At 38.1% G+C, this 6941-nt stretch overlaps 1 long non-coding RNA gene across 1 annotated transcript; it reads left to right on the plus strand.

The window, feature by feature from the left end:
* The first annotated feature begins 727 nt into the window (after window positions 1-727).
* LOC140927688 (uncharacterized) lies at window positions 728-6712 on the plus strand. Its single transcript, XR_012164572.1, has 3 exons — window positions 728-1025; window positions 2538-2637; window positions 6383-6712. It is a non-coding gene; the product is annotated as an uncharacterized lncRNA (long non-coding RNA).
* The last annotated feature ends 229 nt before the right edge of the window (window positions 6713-6941 follow it).

Raw genomic sequence — 6941 nt, forward strand, 5'->3', positions numbered from 1 at the left:
AATAAATTGTCCCCGGTTGACCAATTTTTGAACACGAGTATCAGCGTCTTGTATGTACGGATTTCGAAATTGATCACTGATATGGCTATTCTGTCGAAAATGGAACAGGATTTAACTTACCAAATACGGATCAGGGAAAAAGGATGTTTTCAAGGAATTGAAACCGGATCTATTTTTAAAATGAGCCGTAACATGGGTAAGTAAACAGGAACACTTTGCGGTCCAATTGGCAAGTAAAAAACATGACGCACGGTGCGAAGTTCAAAAAGCTTTCCGTTAAGTTTCTGAATAGAATATGCGTATGGGGGCGAGAGGGCACGCATCGGTCGCGCCAAATTGCGCCCCGAGCAACTCAAGGCTTCACAGCTTTTTCTTTTTTCTTTTTTTTTTTTTTTCGCGACTTTCTTCTGTATAGTGTTATGACCAAATGAAGGCAACTAATAAATTTCCTCCGGTGGCGGGCGAATTAATTTTTAATTCTGCACCTAAGTACGAACAGCAGGTACTCATTTTCCGTCAGAAAAGATTGCTGGAAAGAGGTCATCCATTTTTCCCCATTACTACTCTTCGAGATTGTTTTAAAAATAAGGAGTTTTTATAAGCTTGTAAATGTTAAAACTTTAATTAAGGGGGGACATAAAAGTCGGGGAGAATCGGTAAATACAAATATATGAGATAGTTGTAATGGTCAAGATTTACATCCGTTTTCTAGTCCCGAAGAATTTGGTGGATAAACCATTGTTCTTAATTTTATGTCGCTGGCATCATCAAATAGGAACGAGAGGCATTTTCAAGGACTTAAAGCAAGGCATATAAAATGAATAAAACATGATCTTATCTCAAATATTGTGCCAGTAAAGTGGTCGGGAAGGGACGCACGCATTCGTGTGACAGGGTTACTCGGATGCGATAACAGAAGAAAGAATATGTCACGGCATAAATATACGATGAAAGTGACCTTCCGTATATTCAAACAGCAAAACGACCGGAAATAATTAGAGTCTAAAGGAAGAAACATGTTGAAGGTAGGTTGGTATCAATGTCTTCGATCAAACCATTTGTCTCACTGTAGAATATTCCCTTTGCCCTATTTAAGTCTAAGAAATTTTCCTTGACAATCATAATCGTACGTTCATTGATGATTCACGCAGTCAAGGAACCGAGCGTCGAAACATTTAACAGTAATTCTTATAACATATGAAATTCTGCAAACAGAATACCGCACTGTTGATCGTATAACGTGAAAATTAACTTTGCAAGAAATCAACACGACACCGAAGAAACTCAAAACAGAGCGGGATTGTAGCCAAGGACGGCTGTTTCACTGGTAATTCTTAATATATGGTCGGCTTTTTCTATTCAAAACGAGGCTTTACTGTGATCCTTTTTCGGGTGAGACATTTTTAAGTTATTTGATTCTTCACATATCAGAGATAATAACGAAACTGTGTTCCGTATTAAAAGTGCAAAGTCAAGTAAGCACCATTATACAAAGTAGGAAGCTAGAATATTAGTCGGTAATGGATCTGAAATTTAATCGAAAATCCATCCCCACTCTACGTATAGTAGCTGTCTCAGTATATACGGTGGCCATCGATTCTACGAGTTTCCCGGCCGAAAACGACGACGCACGTATGCTATTCACGCTAAGTACCGTGATTGCTTGATTTCAAAATTTGTTTGTTAATAATCGCGCACACGGAACTTTCTTGACCGTGCTTGATTAAGCTGGTAGTGCTGGTTTGCACGTGACGTCACGGCGGCAATGTTGGTTGTGTTTTAGGGTTAAGAACAAAAGCATTTCTCTCCTCTGAGAACTAAACCCTATTTTCATGTAAATTCTTGGAAAAAAAATTCTATTGTATTGACCACGAACACAACACCAACATGGCCGCCTTGTCACGTGGTTGCAAGCCAAGAATGAAACATATGGATATTCACGTGTGTTTTAACATGAGCTTGCATAATTTGGTTAATTTTAAAAGCATACTAGAAAATCGCTCGTCTCAAAGGCTCTGAAAACTGCCTGAGAGTTTGAGGGTTCTTACAAAATTAGTGTGCTCCTCGAATTAGAACACAAGACTCCCCAACCAGTCACTGAAAACCAGGGATCTCATTCTTTCTAAGCCGGGGGGGGGGGGAGAGAGGGGGAGGGTGGAGTTGATGGCTATAAGTAAGTTCCATGTCAGATGAAAAAAGTTGTTTTTTAATGTATTCTTACTAATTATCCTTCGATAGGGCTATTCCTTTGACCTTGTCATTTTTAATTTTGTTTTTTGTTTTTTGGCAACGTATATCCATATTAGCCTAAAAGTATGCAAAACTGAACAACCCACTAAATTATGAACTAAATTGATCAACGTACGACCAGTCCATACAACTCTGCATCGTCGGTTTTCCGTTGAATAAGACGTTACTTTTTGGGTTTCGGGTTCATTCTGTAATTCTATTTTTATCTTAAAACTTGTGGGAGTCCCTCTCCCGGTGATAGCTCACTAGAATTACGTCATGCTGATTCCTCTCATTTTATCCCGCAGCGTTACGTCTAACCCAACCAGTGGTCTGCGCCTTATATCAGCACCACATAATCCGTGATAACTGATCATGAATTTGGTGAACGAGCAAGAGATAATCATGGTGAGTTCGCGACTTATGGTCGTTTTTTTATTATTATTATTATCTATTTTTATATTTTTGCAGTTCAAATGCAGACATGATAAGACCACTAATGGCGTCACATGAGAAACAGATCTGGAGACATTTCTCGTGGAAGTATGATTAATAGCTGCAATTCATTGAATTGCAAAATGGCCTGTCAGTCCCCTAAAGAGTTTTTCTTGACCTAAATTCATAATAATTCTTAATCCATCTTCGCAGTTAATAAGCGAACATCTATGTTCCCTTTCTTACTTCTTAATAGCCTACGTAAAACAATTCAAATGATTCTCTTCGGAATGTTCGCTTTACTACTCAGAGTTGCGTAATTCAATTAGTAGAGCAAGAAAAAGCTTTAGGCTATGTTCACATTATACCGAATAGCTTTTGCTGCATAGAGCTTCTGTATTTCTGTGACGTAGCGAAGCTGCGTCACGCCGATCTCCAGAGTGAGAGTCATGTATCGGTTAACCCTTTAAACCCTAAGATCAAAATTTGAATTCTCATTTGTTGCCCCTATTCATTTCCTACAGAAGTAATGGGGAGAAGTTGATAAAATATCAAGCAAATTCATATTGTGTGATCATGTCCCTAATTCTCATGACCACTCTGTTTTACAAAGCATTGATATCACAAGGAGAATTTTGATGCTGATCACTCTCAGGGCTTAAAGGGTTAAGTGTTTCGTGATACTATACCAGATAGCTTTTCGAATTGGCACGACAAGTTCCCGGGGGGGGGGGGTTCTTGGGTTAATTTTGGCTGGGTATGTGCCGCTGGCCTCTCAAGAGCATCTACCCCATTATAGCCTATTCTGTGGCCAATTATAAACCCCATCTTAGTGACTTTTGGGCAAATATTTAATTTTCGCTATCCCAACTTAGTCACTTTCTATTTTTTTATGAATTGACCAGTTTTTGAGATTGAATGAAGAGTACTTTACTTTTTATGTACAGTACAAACATAGTACGTTTGCTAACCGTAAATATAAAGAACTGTAGTCAATGCGGTCGTGAAAATGTGAGTTCATCCAGCAATGCATCCCCATTAGCCTCTTATAAGGAAGTACCCCACCCCCCCACCCCCCGGGGAAAGTTATCCGGTATAGCGTGAACGTAACCTCGGTTACCCTCCAATGACTCTTCAAGCAAGTTAACCCCTTTTTTTATTTTCAAATTCAAGAGAATAAGGGATGTTAAGGTATACAAGCGTCGTTATGACAAAAAAATTTTGGCCCTCTTTCAATATTTCAAGGAATCCATTAGTCAGATAAGACCTTGTCGTCTTATTAATGTAACAACCCGCATTGACAGGTGGCCTGAGAGCACTCCAGCTGCTCACGTTCTTAACACTACTGTTATTTATACCCATTATTGGTCAAAACAGGTAAATTAATTACAATTTCCGTCGTACCCGCACGATCGAGAAAAGACCGTTAAAAAGCGCGAACTTACCCTAAAAGACTGAAGCTCATGCATGTTCGTATTGGAATAGTTAATCGGCTTTGAGCGGGGTGCCATACTAAGCTGACTACTTGTGTTTTTGTACCTAAGGGTATCAGTCAGTTCTTACGTTTAAAAAGCTGTTATTTGTGTGTTGATTTAAGGGTTTTATTTTTCTTCGTAACGTAATTAGCCTCTAATACCATTAACTCTGACGCAGCAGTATTTAGTTAATGACAATCATAGCTATCAATAGTTACCAAGAAAACGACATTAATTCCTATTATGTTCTCTTGCAGTAACGTGCCCAAAAAAATTCGAAAATGGAAAGAGATTGCGCCATACCACTCAGTATTCAGAATGAATGATTCAACCGATTTGTTTGATTTTTTGGCACCCTTAATAAATATGTTGATAGAACTTTATTTCCTATCTGAAAGGGTATTCTTACCTCGAGTTTAAGAAACCTACGGCGAATACAGTTAGCCCTGCGAGAAGAACAACTTTATGCTGAGTGCGCGGTGATATTAAAGAACTTCTATCCATCAAACTTACTTTCTATGTGTCCCTCTATTTTCGACATAAATCTTAACAAAACAAAATATAGCATCTACGAAAAACTCTCAAGAGTTTTAAGCGTCGTAGGAGATAGTATGTTGGCACTCTTCCTCTATTTTTGCGTCAACTTTTACAAATGTGTTAGCGTAGCATTTTAAGGTTATGATTTGACCAGCATTTTGTGCAGCGAGTTCTACGGTCACGATTGCCTTCAACTGACTTGCAGATATAAAACTAGTAAGAGAGCTTTGAGGCTTATTTTCTGAAGTTAGGGAAAAATCTGTCGTGGGATTTCGAACTTATTTACATTTTTCGTAAAAATGAGGTTTTAAATATATGCCGATATCTCAAAGGTTTTTATACCTTCAAGGAAAAAAAAAACGCAAGTCAAACACATAACCAACAAGCATATAAATAGGTTCGCGCTACCTTACACCTTTAAGCCCTAAGAGTGATCAGCGTCAAATTTCTCCTTGTAATATCACTGCTTTATAAAACACAGTGGTCATGAGGATTGAGGGCCTGATCACAGAAGATGAATCTAATTGATGAAAACATATAGGGACGACAAATGAGAATTTGAATTTTGATATTAGGGTTTAAAGGGTTAATTCTGAATAATTCTTTAGCCTCTGCCGAGAGGAAATCGTAACTTTTGTACTGGCCTGAACTGATCATACAATTTTATTTTCCTTAGCATAAATTTACTGGTCTCCTTGTGTTGCAAACTCTTGTAAAAAAATAGTTTTGAAAAACAGCTACCTGTTTTTTGGTGGTTTTGATCAGCAGCTCTTTTTGGTGCTGTTGTTGTTGTTGTTGTTTTGCAAAACGGATATATGTTTTTCTATTCTTCTTCTCTAACCCTGGGTTATCTTAACCCAGCTTTGAAAAACTCGGCCCTGACGTTTAATTCAAACAGCCTTGCATCCCACTTATAAGTATATATGGTTTCCCTTTTCATTAATAAAATGTCGGATGAAATCGATTGAGGAACACCTGTTTCATACAAGAACTAAATTTGTTCAATCTTGCTCAGTGGCGTTCGTCGTATTAGCCTTGCAAATAGATCGATTATCAGGGTCGGCCAGGGTTTTGGGGTATACGGTATACAGGGGCTTTTTAAATCGGGTATACCGTATATTGCAGCTTAAATACGGGTATTCGGTATATCACTTTCTTTGAATTTCAGGTATAAAGTATACCTGGGTATAATTTTGAGTATATTTGGATGAATTTTGGGTATTTTGGGGTATTTTGGCGAATTTTTTTCGGGTATACTGGTATACCACTACAACCCTGGCCGACCCTGGATTATCTCGGCTACCTAGACGCCTTTCCCTTTTTCATATTGAGCAAAAGCTGTTAGAGAAAAATGTTACCTCATCGCTCTGTATTCGAGGAAACACGGTATGTAACAAGAAAAAAATGGTTGGGATTCAAAATTTTTTAAGCTTTCATTGAGTCCCGACAAGAATAAATAAGAATGAAGTGAAATAAGTGTTTCACACTCGTAGGCACAAAACTAGACCTGCGCATGTCTTGAAGGCCATCTACACTCTAATCATACATTGATTAAATACATTTGTGCTAAAACTGGATGTAACTCCTGACTGTCAGCTATCTGATTCAGGTTGGGGATTACTTGTCGAATGAGAAAACGGTTGGTTATAAAATCGGTTAAATAACGATGCTTTCATTGTTGTTATTTTACCTTATTTTTTTCCCAGTTTTTTTCAGGTGAAACTCGTAAGGGAACGCGCTGTGTTAATATGCAGTTATTCATCTTCATTTGCCTTGCATATTTGCACCTCAGCGATACGTCGCGGTGCATTTCAGTGGAAAACCTGGACGAAGGTATACTCGACCACTTGAAGTAGATTTACACCCTTATAGAGATAGATATATGTCCCTCAGCGCTCATGAACAAAAAGAGTGAAGACGTTCTTTTATACTGTGACATTGGTAAACGGGAACCTGTTAAATCGGAGAGTACACAGAGCCGCAGTTATTTTTCTACTGCCATTCTTTTCATAGGCTTGACTGTAGTACGACTTGATTTATGGCGTGTTTTATATTTCAGTCATTGAGATCTAAATGTCTTTTTTTTCAGTTTATGACTCTATACTAACCATGCCCAGGCTGTCAGTCGGGACGATCCTAATAGGAAACTCCGACGCTAAAACTAACAACCTACAAATCGACCTGCTAAAACCAATAACTAAAAATGAGGATTTTTTCTTTAAAGGGAAAAACATTTGCAATTCATTCATTGTCATTACTTAATAT

The sequence above is a fragment of the Porites lutea genome, chromosome 2, assembly GCF_958299795.1.
Source record: "Porites lutea chromosome 2, jaPorLute2.1, whole genome shotgun sequence".
NCBI lineage: Eukaryota > Metazoa > Cnidaria > Anthozoa > Scleractinia > Poritidae > Porites > Porites lutea.